The sequence below is a fragment of the Mobula birostris genome, chromosome 23 (assembly GCF_030028105.1).
Source record: "Mobula birostris isolate sMobBir1 chromosome 23, sMobBir1.hap1, whole genome shotgun sequence".
Classification (NCBI taxonomy): domain Eukaryota; kingdom Metazoa; phylum Chordata; class Chondrichthyes; order Myliobatiformes; family Myliobatidae; genus Mobula; species Mobula birostris.
In genome coordinates, this window is record NC_092392.1 from 9,153,960 (window position 1) to 9,170,001 (window position 16,042).

General features: G+C 44.0%; 1 long non-coding RNA gene across 1 annotated transcript in view; it reads left to right on the forward strand.

Annotated features, from left to right (window-relative positions):
* The window catches only part of LOC140186672 (uncharacterized), a 37,937-nt gene that overhangs the window by 5,378 nt on the left and 16,517 nt on the right, over nt 1-16,042 (forward strand). The window lies entirely within an intron of this gene.

Below are 16,042 nucleotides of genomic sequence, written 5' to 3' on the forward strand. Positions count from 1 at the left end.
CAGCAACATCACCTAAAGGCCCCTGAACTCTATCCCCCAACTAACAAAGGACAACACACCAATCACCCTATCAAATGCGCTGCAACATTGGGGGATCTATTATGTGGACCTCAAGCTCCCTCTGTCCCTCTATTTGTCATTTACCTTGTATTCTGCCTTCAAGTTGAACCTCCCAAATCACTTCTAATATGCCACTTCTCAGCCCAGCTCTGCTTCCTGTCTTTGTCTTGTAACCTACAACAATGTTATACACTATCCACATCACCAGCCTTTTTGTCATCTGCAAACTTACTAACCCACCCTTCCACTTCCTCATCTAAGTCATTTATAAAAGTCACAGGGGTCCCAGAACAGATACTTGCAGACCACCACTAGTCAGAGACACCTGACAGAATACACTCCAACTACTATCACTCTCTGCCTGCTGTGGCAAAGCCAATTCCAAGTCCACGCAGCAATGTTGTTGGATGCCATGCCTCCTGACTTTCTGAATGAGATCTGTGTCAAATGCCTTACAAAAATCCATAAACACTAAAACCACCTCTCAGAATCAGACCCAAAATGCTGGTGGAACGCAGCAGGCCAGGCAGCATCTATAGGAAGAAGTATAGTCGATGTTTCGGGCCGAGACCCTTCGTCAGCACTACCGGAAAAAAGAGGTAGTAAGAGATTTGAAAGTGGGAGGGGAGGGGGAGACCCAAAATGATAGGAGAAGACAGGAGGGGGAGGGATGAAGCTAAAGTTGATTGGCAAAAGGGATACAAGGCTGGAGAAGGTGGAGTATCATAGGACAGAAGGCGTTGGAAGAAAGAAAGGGGGAGGAGAACACCAGAGAAAGATGGAGAACAGGCAAGGAGTTATTGTGAGAGGGAAAGAGAGAAAAAAAATCTGGTGCTCCCCTCCCCCTTTCTTTCTTCCAAGGCCTTCCATCTTACGATATACCCCATCCCTAATTTATATCTACAAAAACAGATATAAAATATATTTTAAAAATGAGGTAGTGTCCAAGGGTTCAATGTCCATTTAGGAATCCGATGGCAGAGGGGAAGAAGCTGTTCCTGAATTGCTGTGTGCCCTCAGGCTTCTGTACCTCCTACCTGACGGTAACAGTGAGAAAAGGGCATGCCCTGGGTGCTGGGGGTCCTTAATAATGGACGCTGCCTTTCTGAGACACTGCTCCCTGAAGGTGTCCTGGGTACTTTGTAGGCTTGTACCCAAGATGGAGCCGACTACATTTACAACCTTCTGCAGCTTCTTTCGGTCCTGTGCAATAGCCCCCCCCCCATACCAGACAGTGATGCAGCCTGTCAGAATGCTCTCCATGGTACAAATATAGAAGTTTTTGTGTGTATTTGTTGACATACCAAATCTCTTCAAACTCCTAATAAAGTATAGCTGCTGTCTTGCTTTCTTTATAACTGCAGGTTATAACCGGGTTAGGTCCTCAGAGATCTTGACACCCAGGAATTTGAACTGTTTACTCTCTCCACTTCTGATCCCTCTTACCCTTCCTGAAGTCCACAATCAGCTCTTTCATCTCACTGACATTGAGTGCCATGTTGTTGCTGCAGCACCACTCAACTAGCTGGTATATCTCACTCATGTACACCCTCTCGTTTCCATCTGAGGTTCTACCAACAACGGTTGTATCATCAGCAAATTTATGGATGGTTATTTGAGCTATGCCTAGCCACATAGTCATGGGTATAGAGGAAGCAGAGCAATGGGCTAAGCACACAGCCCTGAGATGCACCAGTGCTGATCGTCAGTGAGGAGGATATATTATCACCAATCTGCACAGATTGTGGTCTTCTGGTTAGGAAGTCGAGGATCCAATTGCAGAGGGAGGTACAGAGGCCAGGTCTATAACTTATTCAATCAGGACTGTGTGAATGATGGTGTTAAATGCTGAGCTATAGTCCATGAACAGCATCCTGACATAGGTGTTTGTATTGTCCAGGTGGTCTAAGGCTGTGTGAAGAGCCATTGAGATTGCGTCTGCCATTGACCGATTGTGGTGATAGGCAAATTGCAGTGGGTCCAGGTGGCTGCTGAGGCAGGTGTTGATTCTAGCCATGACCAATCTCTCAAAGCATTTCATCTCCTTAGATATGGGTGCTACTGAGCGACAGTCAGTAAGGCAGCTCACACAACTCTTCTTAGGCACTGGTATAATTGTTGCCTTTTTGAAACAGGTGAAAAATTCTGATGGTAGCAGTAAGAGGTAGAAAATGTCCTTGAATACTCCCGCCAGTTGGCTGGCATGAGTTTTCAGAGCCTTATCAGGTACTCCATCGGGGCCTGCAGCCTTGCGAGGGTTCACCCTCCTGAAAGACAGCCTGGCATCAGCCTCCAAGACAGAGCTCACAGGGTCACTGGGTGCAGCAGGGATCTTCACAGCTGTAGTTATATTCTCCCTTTCAAAGCAGGCATAGAAGGTGTTGAGCTCATCTGATAGTGAAGCATCGCTGCCATTCATGATATTGGGCTTTGCTTTGTAGGAAGTAATGTCTTGCAAACGCTGCCAAGTTTCAAGTGCGTCAGATGTTGCGTGCAATCTCGCTCAGAATTGTCTCTTCACTCTTGAAATTGCCTTCTGCAAGTCATTCCTGGTTTTCTTGTACAGACCTGGGTCATCAGACTTGAATGCCACAGTTCTAGCCCTCAGCAGATGACGTATGTCTTGATTCATCCATGGCTTTTGTTTGGGAAAGTACAGTAAGTTTTCGTGGGCACACACCCATCCACACAGGTATCTATGTAGTCGGTAGCAACTACGGCATACTCATCCAGATTCGAAGATGAAGTCCTGGATACAGTCCAGTCTACCATTCAAAAGCAGTCCTATAAGAGCACCTGTGCCTCCTTTGTCCAAACCTTCTTGGTCTTCACTACTGGTGCTGTAGTCTTCAGTCTCTGCCTATACTCAGGGAGTAGAAGTACAGCCAGGTGATCAGACTTCCCGAAGTGAGGGTGTGGAATAGCACGGTAGGCATTCTTGATGGTGGTGTAACAGTGTTCCAGTGTGTTGTTTCCTCCGGTACTCCAAGTGATTTGTTGATGGTAATTATTTAGTGACTTTTTTCAGTCTGGCCTGGTTAAAACCCCCAAAATGATGGTGAAGATGTCAGGGTGTGCTGTTGCTTGCAAGTTGATCACATAGCTCAGATAATCTGAATCCTGTTCTTGCTGACACCACTCAGCTAGATTTTCAATCTCCCTTCTATATGCTGATTCATCACCACCTTTGATTCAGCCTACGGCAGTGGTGTCGTCAGTAAACTTGAATATGGCATTGGAGCTGTGCTTAGCCACACAGTCATAAGTGTAAAGCAAATTGAATTGACTTGACTTTATTTCTTACATCCTTCACATGCATGAGGAGTAAAAATCTTTATGTTACGTCTCCATCTAAATGTGCAATGTGCAATCTTAGTAATTAATAATAATTTATAATAATGGGCACGTGGCCAAGTGGTTAGGGCGTTCGTCTAGTGATCTGAAGGTCGCTAGTTCGAGCCTCAGCTGTGGCAGAGTGTTTGTGTCCTTGAGCAAGGCACTTAACCACACTTTGCTCTAGTGTCTGTGCGAGGAGTGGCGCCCCACACAGACTTCCAATCTGCGTCCTGTAAGGCATGAAAATGCCCGACGCAGGCCTTTCATGGTCTGAGTCGACGTTCCCTCCCTCCCCTCCCTGTAATAAGTAGGACAATCAATGTAATATAGAGTACGTTCAAATCAGCATGAGTTCATCAGTCTGATGGGCTGGTGGAAGAACCTGTCCCGGAGCTTGTTGGTCCTGGCTTTTATACTGCAGTACCGCCTCCGGGATGGTAGCAACTGGAATAGATTGTGGATGGGATAGCTTGGGTCCCCAGTGATCCTACAGGCCCTTTTTACACACCTGTCCTTTAAATGTCCTGAATAATGGGAAGGTCACAACTATGGATGCGCTGGGCTGTCCGCACCACTCTCTGCAGAGTCCTTTTATTAAGGGAGGTACAGTCCCCATACCAGGCAGTGATGCAGCCAGTCAGGATGCTCTCAATTGTGCCCTTGTCGAAAGTTCTTAGGATTTGGGGGCCCATACCAAACTTCCTCAACTGTCTGAGGTGAAAGAGTAGAGCACTAAGCACACAGCCTTGAGGTGCAACTCTGCTGATGAAGATTGTGGAAGAAATGTTGTTACCAATCTGAACTGACCGGGATCTGCAAGTGAGTAAATCAACAATCCAGTCACACAAGGAGGTATTGAGGCCCAGGTCTGAAAGCTTATAGATTAGTTTAGAGTGGATGATGGTATGGAATGCCGAGCTGAAGTTGATAAAAAACATTCTAATATATGCACCTTTGCTGTCCAGCTGTTCCAGGGTTGAGCGAAGAGCCAATGAGATGGTATCTGCTGTGGATCTGTTGCTGCGGTAGGCAAATTGAAGTGGATACAAGTCACTTCTCAGGCAGGAGTTAATATGTGTCATCACTAACCTCTCAAAATTCTTCATCATTGTGGATGTAAGTGCTACTGGATGAAAGTCACTGAGGCAGGTTACAACATACCTTTTATGCACCGGTATAACTGAAGCCTGCTTGAAGCAGGTGGATATCTCAGACTGCTGAAGCGAGAGGTTAAGGATCTGAGTGAACAGTCCAGCCATCTGATCAGCACAGGTCTTTAGTACCTGGCCAGGTACCCCTGTCTGGGCCGGATGCTCTTTGTGAGTTCACCCTCCTGAAGGCTGCTCGCACGTCAGGCTCAGGGACTGAAATCACAGAATCATTGAGGGCTGTGGGAATTCGTGATGGTTCCTCCCTGTTTTGACAGTCAAAGCGAGCACAGAAGGCATTGAGCTCATCTGGAAGTGAAGCCCTGTTGTCACCTACGTCGCTAGATTTAAATTTGTGAGGTGATAGCATTCAAGCCCTGTTGCAACTGTTGAGCATCCTTCATTGATTCAAGTTAGTCCAGAATTGCCACTTCACCCATGAGATTGGACCCAGATCTCTTGTCGCTTTCTTGGTCACCAGTCTTGAATACCTCTGATCTGGCCCTCGGCAGATTGTGTTTCTCAGGGGTCATCCAGGATTTCTGGTTGGGGAAGACTCTGAATGATCTTGTGGGCTCACACTCATCTGCAACTGTTTTACTAAAGTCCGTGACAGCCATAGATGCTGCTGTGGAATGGACAGTGTTATAGATGCCATGTACAAATGATATTCCTAGCCTCGATTGCACTGGGTGGCACTGCTCATTATCCCATAGTATTATGTCCTACTACTACCCACTTTGTCCATCAGATACAAATACAAACAGATCATTCCCTCAAGGATTCATTTTATTTTTAGCTTTTTGTAAATAATGCTCAGGTAGATTTAATATGAGTTTACAGAAACATCAATATGAAGTCTAACAAAGGAAACTCTAGGTACTATAACTCTGGGACATGTTGCAACTAAGTATAATTACTGTGGATTCTGCTGACATTGAATTATCTAAACCCAAAGTATTATAATTCCATAGTTATGGTTTCATTTTACCATTGTCTTATTAATCAGCTGTATTACTACAAAATAATGTACTGATGAAAGATACTGTAAGGATTAATGATGCATTTCCAGGAAGGCGATTTGCATTTGCTGAGACTTGGTAAGTATTGCTATTCTCTTCTCCTTACAAGGGCCTGAATGGACTGCTGCAATTCTAAATGAATGCTTGTACAGATGGGAATTGTCCAGAGATTCAAGTCCCTAGTAACCTTGTACAACCTGGATATAGATTTGATTGTAAAGCGTAGCCTTTAATCTAAAACAATAATGAGCCCATTGTGCTGTAAATTGGCATTACCTGGGGCATGTTTAAATGGCACTCAAGAAAAATCTTTAATGAATCTTTAAGATTTTAAGATCTTTAATGAAAAGCTATGATGGGTGTATAAGACAATCAGTCGCCAATTAGCACATGAGGAGCGTTTGATGGCTTGGCTATAGCTCTGTACTCAATAGAGTTTAGAAGAATTGCGGGGGGAGGGGTGCTTTCATTAAAACATACCGAATACTGAAAGGCCTGGACAGAGTGAATATGGAGCGGATGTTATTAATAGTGGGAAAGTCTAGAGCCAGAGGGAACAGCCTCAGTACAGAAGGGTATTCTCTAGGACAGAGATGTGGAGGAATTTCTTTAGCCAGAGAATGGTGAATTTGTGGAATTCATTGTCACAGACGTCTGTGGAGTCTAAGTCATTGGGTATAATTAAAACAGTTGTTGATAAGTTCTTGATTAGTAAGGACATGAAAGGTTATGGGGAGAAGGCAGAAGAGTGGGTTCAGCCATGATTGAATAGTGGAGTAAATTTGATGGGCCAAATAGCCTAATTCTGCTCTCTTATGGTTTGTTCCAAGGAAGGATTTCTCATTTGTAATTAAATAGCTTTATGAATAACATCTATTGACAACATCCTATCCAAATGATGCAAGTGTCCATTGACCTCTTTTGCTGTCAGTCAGCTGATATGTGTCCTCATGGATTTTCTTATAGAAGCCTTTCCACCAAGGAATTTCTACAGTGTCAGTCTAACATTTACAAGTAGTTTAGTTAAAGAAAAGGCATTGACAGGACTCCATAAACACAAGCGCATGAGTGAGCTTTGCCCCCAGTGACATAATACAGTGTAAATCATGATCATTTGATCCTTCAGAAATGAGGTTAACTTTCATCTCTTTCATGTGAGGATGATTCTATTTTGAAGGGATCTTTGGGTAAGTTTATACTTGTTTCTGCTTTGTAAGCCTCTTGTTGGAAAATGCCTGTTAAATTGCACCATGAGAAGGTCCTGTTAATCTGGCTATTACAGAGTACACAAATGAGTGACTGAAGTAGAGTCTCTCTTCAGTGCAGAGCCACATGATCAGTTTAGTGTAATACTTGTTCAGCCTGATTCTCATTGTGCACTTTTCCTATCGGACATCTTTACCCTCCTCCTGCTTTTTCTTTTCGGATATTCCTTCTTTTCTTTGCCAAGGGCTGCGTGCCTTGACGAAATATGTACGTTTGTAGAATTACCTGGTGTTCTGCAAAGTGCCCCTGGACTGGTGCAGACAGCAAAACTCATCTTTCGAGGACTTCTGGCTGCGATGTCCTGCTGTCTCTGTTAAATTCATGGCTCAGTCAGACTGGATTGCTTTTTTTTAAATTCACTGGGATGGTTTTGGCACCAGGAGAATAAGAGGTCATATTTGGGTTTTGGGACAGGGATGTGAGAGAATTAGAATTCAGATTATGGTTTAGGGACAGGATGTGGGAGAGTTAGAATTCAGATTAGGGTTTAGGGACAGGATGTGAGAGAATTAGAATTCAGATTAGGGATTAGGAGCAGGAATGTGGGAGAATTAGAATTCAGATTAGGGTTTAGGAGCAGGGATGTGGGAGAGTTAGAATTCAGATTAGGTTTTAGGGACAGGATGTGGGAGAGTTAGAATTCAGATTAGGGTTTCGGGACAGGATGTGGAGGAGTTAGAATTCAGATTAGGGTTTCGGGACAGGATGTGGAGGAGTTAGAATTCAGATTAGGGTTTAGGGACAGGATGTGGAGGAGTTAGAGGTCAGGCCTCTGCTCCAGCAACATGGACAGGTGACGAAGGACAGTTGTCGGGCTGTCCCAGTTCGGTGGATCCTGCAATTGGATACCTGTGTGAGCAGAAGGCACGAGAAGGCATGAGGCCTGTCCAGTCGGTGAGTCTGGAGGCTGGAGTCCTGTCATTGGCTATTCCAGGGGGTCAATACCAAAAATCAAAGCCTGAAGGTCAATTGGAAGTCCAGAGGCTGAAGGCTGGAGACTGGAGGCCTGGAGGCAGGCCCTGGAATTTGAGAACTGTCTGTGTGTGTAGGTAAGTGGGAGGGAGGGAGGAAACGGGCTTGTTCTGTTGTTGCTGCTTTGTTGCTTGTTGTGTTCTGTGTAGGTCTGCTGAGCATTTTGAGCATGAGTTGGTGCTGGAATGTGTGGCAACACTTGCAGGCTGCTCCCAGCACAAATGTAGGTGTGTTGGTTGGTAACACAAATGCTGCATTTCTTTGTATGTTTCCATGCATAAGTGATAAATCTGAATCTGATGGCAATCCTTTCATGAGTCATGTTAGTGGTTTGGTGTTCATTATAATAATGCTCTACGGGAGTTGATTGGAGGATGTATACAGTAGGTGTCAAAAGCCACAGAAGGAGACTATTATTTATCATCCGAGATCCAGCCCCCTTGGTTATAGTTGCTTGTGAATGATATTTCCAGTGGAATGAAGAAGTCAAATCAGTTTACTGGATGCATGGCTCTGACCTTGAGTTTATCTCTTGTGGTCATTGATGACTTCCACATTGAACAAGTGACAAATGCTCGTGATTTATGAAGAGTTCCAGGTTCTGAAGGGGAGGCTGAAGCAATTCAGTTTATAATGGCCTCAAGTTTGTAGAAGTGTAAAGCTGATGCTGATGGAAAAACAGCGGAAATCTACTTTCTTTGATGACAAACACCCCAGGTGGGCAGAAACCAGGATGAACAAGGAGTAATAAAAAAATGACACGAACCACCATGCCCACCTAGTATAATACTTGGCAGTATGCTAGGAGTGACCGTAACTGTGACATACATTGGCGAAGCATTTGTGCACAGCTGGATACAGTAGTTGCCCACAAATGTGATCTGCACGGTGGCGTAGCAGTTGGCACAATGAGATTACAGCGTCTGTGACCCGGGTTCAATTCTGCCATTCTCTGTAAGAAGTTTGTGTGTGACCACATGGCTTTCTTCTGGTGCTTTGGTTTCCTCCCACATTCCCAAGACTTAAGGTTAATTGGTCATGCTTGTAAGAGGGCGCACAAACCCGTCGGGCCGGAGAGTCATAGTCATAGTCATACTTTATTGATTCCTGGGGAAATTGGTTTTCGTTACAGTTGCACCATAAATAATAAATAGTAATAAAACCATAAATAGTTAAATAGTGATATGTAAGTTATGCCAGGAAATAAGTCCAGGACCAGCCTATTGGCTCAGGGTGTCTGACCCTCCAAGGGAGGAGTTGTAAAGTTTGATGGCCACAGGCAGAAATGGCTTCCTATGACGCTCTGTGTTGCATCTCGGTGGAAGGAGTCTCTGGCTGAATGTACTCCTGTGCCCACCCAGTACATTATGTAGTGGATGGGAGACATTGTCCAAGATGGCATACAACTTGGACAGCATCCTCTTTTCAGACACACTGTCAGAGAGTCCAGTTCCATCCCCACAACATCACTGGCCTTACGAATGACCTGTTACGAAGGGCCTGTTACTGAGTTGTTCTCAAAATGAAATGCCATATATCTTGGCACAAATTGTGTTTGGCACCTTGGCCTCAGAGGAACAATGTTTTGTTTAGCTGTATACATGTGTCTGGTTGAATGACAATAACCTTGAGCTTGAAGAAATGCCACGGCAAACCTGGGTACGTGGAGACAATGAAGTAGGAAAAAGTTAATCAGTTGATTCTGACCATGACCTCTGTTTTCCCTTCTCCCTGGCTTTAACTGTTGTTGTTTGTGATTCAGCCATTATCATAGGGTCATGCAGCATGGAATTGCTCAGGGAGAGAGAGAGAAAATCTAAATGGGTGAAAAATGAGACACGCGTCTGATTAGTAAAACTGTTGGATTCAGTCCAGTGTTTGTCTGAAATAAGGTAGTAAGGCAAGTAAAACATGTACTCCTTTCCTTAAGCTTATATTGAGCTTTGATAGAATCAAGTAGGCGACCTAAGATTGAGAGATCCTGGTGAGAGAGGGATGGAAACTTAAACTGACAAGTAAGTGGAAATTCAGACACCTTTGTTAACAGAATGGAGGCTTTCTACAAATGGTTATTAAAGCTGTTTTGGTATCTAATGTAAACAATTTCTGGTAAGATGGAAGCATGCTGGGACATAGTGGCTTCTATAGAGACAATCAAAGGCATTATTGTCCTTTTAAAACATATTTGTTATGATTGAAAGGCCCTGCCAGACATCAAGAACTTAGTGAATTGCTTGTTGGTGGAGAAACTGAAGGAGGAGGACTAGGTGGGGACTGTGCTACTGCCTGTGTCAGAGAGGCATTGGTGTGCGACGGCAGTATGCAGACTAACAGTGAGTGATTCTTATAGCTTTTCTTGTGATCGCAAGGCCCTGTTGGACATTGTTAATGTGGAATGCCACAAGTCCAATTCACTGTTTTATTGGCGGATGATGGGGGTGGACAGAGGAGCCTTGTGGCCTTGGTTGTAGTGAGGATTAGGCCTCAAGCCGCAATGTCACTGTGTGCAGCTGCCCAGGAGGCAGTGTGGTGCAGCGTTCATGCTGGAGTCAGTGTTACCTCCAGTGTTTGCTCAGCAGAAGACAAGATGAATTGTGTTTGACTGAAGCCTGCTGCAACATTCATGGACTCTGGGACTTGGACTATATTTTTTTGTGTGTGAAAGTATTTTACTAATGTCTTATATGTGCTACATGTACCTTGTGCTGTGTATGACTATTGGTACTGTGTTTTGTGCTTTAGCCCTGGGGTAACGCTGTTTCGTTTGGCTGTATTTTTGGGCATTCATGTATGGCTGAATGACAATTAAACTTAAACTTGAATGTAACAGGAGACAACTAGATTAGAAAAGATAAAAGTAAATTACTGTTTCAATTGGGGGGGGGGTGGGGTTTGGGTTGCTGATGGTGGAAAGTGTCCAAAGGAGAAGTTGCTATCTCTCCTGTTTTTGCATTAGAAGGTGTTAAGTAGAATTGGTTCTGATAGAGATGAAAGAATGAATCAGACGAACCAGAATTTTTAGCAATGTTGAGAAAGAGCACGATCTTGGGGTCCACGTCCAAAGATCCCTTGATATTGCCATGCAAGTTTATAGGGTGGTTAATAGGCGTGTGGTGTGCCGGCCTTCATTCGTTGGGGGATTGAGTTCAAGAGCCGTGAGGTAATGCTGCAGTTCTGTAAAACTGGTTAGACCACACTTGGAGTTCTTGTTGCCTCATTATCGGAAGGATGTGGAAGCTTTATAGAGTGCTCAGAGAAGATTTACCAGGAGCCTGTCTGGATTAGAGATCATATCATATGATGAAAGATTGAGCGAGCTAGCGCTTTTCTCTTTGGAGCAGAGGAGGATGCGCCTTGACAGAGGTGTACGATGATAAGAGGCGTAGACAGAGTGGATAGCCAGTGTCTTTCTCAGGATGGAAATGGCTAATATGAAGGGGCATAATTTTAAGGTGACTGTTGCAAAGGATAGGGGATATTGGATGTAGTTTATTCACACAGAGTGGTAAGCTTGAGGAGTGCACTGCCAGATGTGGTGGTAGAGGCAGATGCACCGTGGGCTTTGAAAGTCTCTTTGATGGGCTCAGTGATGAAAGAAAAATGGAGGGCTATCTGGGAGAGAAGGGTTAGATTAATCCTAGAGTAAGTTAAAAGGGCAGTTCAACATTCTGGACTGAAGGGCCTGTATTGTGTTATATGCTCTATGTATTGTGGAACACCGGTCTCTTCAGAATGCTGAAAGAGGAAGGGAGAGTGTACCTAATGATGACATGACTTTGGAGATGTCAGAGATTATGGAGGATGATGTGTTGAATGAGGAAACTGAAGGAGGAAGAATGATACGAAGAAATGTTAAGAGCTGTTGTTTGTGATTCTTGCCCTGTGAAACAAAAAGGTTTTGATGGAGCACTGGATGCTGCAAAGGGGGAAATGGATCTGTTGAGCAGAATTGCTTTGAGGTCAAGGACGTGGACATGCCATCACATCGCATCAAGTGCGGATCTCAGGCTAAATCAAGCAGCGTGTAATACCCTTGAGATCCGCAAGCAGGATTGTCACTGGAGATCCATTATTTCAGCTTGATTTTGTCCTACTGGTTTGTTCCTCTCTTGGTTGTATTTTTATAAATCTCCTTTAAATGAGGTTTTCATATTTACATTTATCACACCTTGGAACAGATTAGCCTCTTTTCCACTTTAAAAGTTACCACTCATTTTCTCATTGTCACCAAGGACAATCTATTCCTCATAAATGGAGGCTACGTAGGAAAGAAGGCTTAGAATTTCAGCGCATCGTTGGCTGAAGAACCTGTACTCTGCTATGTTCTACAGTATGTTCTTAATACTTCCATACAATGCCTGGGTCTTTTGCTTGTCCGTTGTATAGAGGCTAACTGTTCTCTTCTATCACCACCTACCTTCAAGTTCAAGATTAATTATCGTTCGACCATACATGAATGCAACTATGCAGAACAGCGATCTTCCAGGCCCAAGGCCCAAAACACATCAACAGCACACCGCCATAGCAGAAAACACACAGTCACTAAAAATAGTATAGCCCAAGTCCCTGAATGGAATGACCTGTGGATTGATGGTGCATGGGATGTCTTCTTGATCCAGCTTGTTCTTTCAATAAGCAAACACTGGAGGGCAGTATGGATTCCAAAGTACCCATAGAAGCCTCTCTCTCCTTCATCTCCTTGGCATCTCCTCTCCTGGCAGCTGCAAGAGGCGACCCCGAGGTCCGAGGGTGTAGTGCTTGCCACAACTGAGGCAATAGAGCTGCACTGCTGTCAGTTTTGCCAATGAACCAGTGAATCAGACTTGAAGTATTCCAATCTGAAACAAGAGAAAATCTGCAGTTGCTGAAAATCCAAGCAACACACACAAAATGCTGGAGGAACTCAGCAGGCAGTCAGCATCTATGGAAAAGAGTATAGTTGACGTTTCAGGCTGAGGCACATCATCAGGACTGGAGATTTCCAGCTCCATCGCTATTGAGCAACTCACTGGTGAGGTTTATAGGCATCCGTTAGTCTCATGAGACATGGATTTGCGCCTTGGAAGGTTTCCAGGGTGCAGGCCTGGGCAAGGTTGTATGGAAGACCGGCAGTTGCCCATGCTGCAAGTCTGCCCTCTCCATGCCACCAATGTTGTCCAAGGGAAGGGCATTAGGACCCATACAGCTTGGCACCGGTGTCGTCGCACAGCAATGTGTGGTTAAGTGCCTTGCTCAAGGACACAACACACTGCCTCAGCCAAGGCTCAAACTAGCGACTTTCAGCTCACTAGACGAACACCTTAACCACTTGGCCACGTGCCAACACTGATGAGGTAGACCTGTAGTATTTGATGTTCTTGATAACCAGCAGTCTCTTGCAATCATAAAGAAGACAGAAAGGAGGAACAATTGCACCTTTGCTTGGACTCGGACAGTGCGTTTGACAGTGCTACTTTCTTAATGGAAAGTGTTCCCACTTATTCCCACTAGGAACAACTTCTACTTTAACTCCACACTTGCGCAAAAGAAAAGGCGAAAGACAAGTCCGTTACTGTGGGATTTGTGAAACATTCTTTGTTCTAGTCATATTCAGGGTCTCTCCACCATCACTCTTTCTCCAGTTACATCAATTCAAAAAGCTGACATTTTCCTCCCTGCTATCACTTCCATCTGGTCTGTCCCTGCCTTTTGCAACATCCCTGTCTCCATTTCAGGGGATGAGTTAGTAACCAATATCCAATATAGACCCCATACTCCCGGACGCATGTTACTTCTATGCTCTCAATTTCTACTCCCCTGTATTATTTGTTCTCAGAGAACCCCTTTGCCATCAATGCAGTTTCCCCTGCAGCGTCGTTGATAGGGCTCTCTCAACCATGTCTGTTCTACTCCAAATACTTCTTCTTTCCTCTCCTCAGTGTTCCCCTAGTCTTCACTTTCCATGCCACCACCTCTTTCCCTTTTAGCTTCTCTATTACCATCCCTGTGGGACTCAAGTATTCCTTCAAATCAACATGGAACATGGCGGAGTACAGGGCCAGAACAGGCTATTCAGGCACGATGTTGGTGCAAAGCATGATGCCAAATTAAACTACATGTAAATCTCTTCTGCCTGCACAATCCATATCCCTCCACTGCATGTTCGTGCATCTACCGAACATCCTCTTAACCACTGTCGTAGTGATTCCAACACTAACCCTGACAGCCTATTCCAAACACTCTCTGTGTAAAAATACATGGCCCACACATTGTCTTTAAACTTCCCCTCTCATATTAAATGCCTATCCTCTAAAGATTATGTCTACCCTATTTCTTTAGCTAGAAGATGCATAGCACATGCATCTTTGGAATCTGTGGAATTCTTTGTCAAAGACGGCTGTGGAGGCCAAGTCATTGGGTATAGCTATCAGCAAAAGCTGATAGGTTCTCAATTAGAAGCGGTGTCAAAGGTGATGGGGAGAAGGAAGGAGAATAGGGTTGAGGGGGATAATAAGTCAGCCATGATGGAATGGTGGATCAGACTCAGTAGTCTGAATGGCCAAATTCTGCTTCTATGTCTTCTGTCTTTACAGTCTATTCATGTCTCTCAGAATTTTATAAACTTCTGTCAGGTCTCCCCTCAGTCCCTGATGCTCCAGAGAAAACATTCTGTTTATCCAGTCTCCCTTGGTAGCTCATCCCTCTCATCCAGGAAGCATCCTGGTGAACTTCTACTGCACCCTTTCCCAAGCCTCCAGATACTTCCTGTCCTGGAGCGATTAGAATTGTACAAAAATGTTCCATTTTGTTTTCTCTACCATGTAAAATTTGCTCCATTTCTAACTTTTCCCAGTTTGGATTTAAATTCAATGACCTGGAATGTTAACTATTCTCCGAATTTGCTGATAATATTCTGCATTTTTTTAAACTGCAGATTTACAGCATCATAATTAACTCTGGGAACTGATCAACATAAAAATTGCCCTGTACAGACTTGAAAATAAGGAATTTACACAGGAGTAAGCCACAGCACTTCATGCACCAGTTCTGCCATTTAATAACGTCAGATTTCTGACCTCTGTCCCACTACCTGTACTAACTCCATGTCTCTTGATTTTTTTTATATCCAAAAAGTTGTCAATTTTTGAATGTATTCAGAGACTGACTCTCTGGGACAGAGGATTGCAAAATTTCATTGTACTCTGCTGAAGAAATTTCCTTTCATTTATCTCCTTAGTGGTGTTTCTCTTATTTTGTGGCCATCTTTTAGATGTCATAAATACTTGGCATGGTTCACGGAGATCACCCCTCATTCTTCTAAAGCCAAAAGTGCTTAGGCTTAATCTGCTTAGTTTCCCATTGGAATATTGTGCTATTCTGGAAACCAATCTCATCAACCTTTGCGTACATCTTTCCTTAGGTAGTGGTGTCAGACCTGCACATGGTATTCCAGATATTGTCCTTCAAGAGCTGTATACACTATATTGAAATTAAATTATCTACACTTGTCCCGAAATTTGCAGCAGATCTTCAATTGGAGAACAGACTATGGTAGTGCTAGACAGCCAGACTTCTCCCAGAATACAAGCCTTGGAGGAGAGTGGATGTAATTTCTCAACCCTTGAGATTTGGGGAGGCAGAACCATAGAATATATTTGTGCTTAAAGTAGATACAGCAGCTTATTGACCCACATCAGAGTCATGTTTCCTATGGTGGGGGGTATCCAGAACTAGAGGGCACAGCCTCAAAATTGAGGGGTGACATTCTGCTTCTGCTTGGTACTTCGCAAGCACTGCCGGACGGCTGTTATGGCGTGGGAGTTAAATTGTAAAGTAAGCTTTTTTGACTAGATCCCCTAAATCGATTTGATTGAGTCTATCTTTAAAAATATTAATGTCATAAATACTGCACAGGTCTGGCGGCAGAAGGTTGCACTCTCTTGCTGATCCTGGGTAGAGGGAGTACTGGTAGCAAATCTTATTGAATGAAGGAGTTTCCAATATGTGAGGTCCAGTTTGCTGTCGAGTTGAACTGACCTGTGACGAATTTGGATGTTTGATGGAGTGATGTTGTGAACTTCTTTGAAAATGAAAATTAACCGTAGTTTAATACGTCGGTTTTCAAGTGGTTCCCATTGAAGGTTAGAGAGCATGTTGGTGACACTGGATTTCCTGCTGTAATTGTTTTACACAAAGTGAGCAGCACGGCGTTGGATTTTTTCGATGGACTTCTTATTGTTAGCTTGATGGGGATCCCAT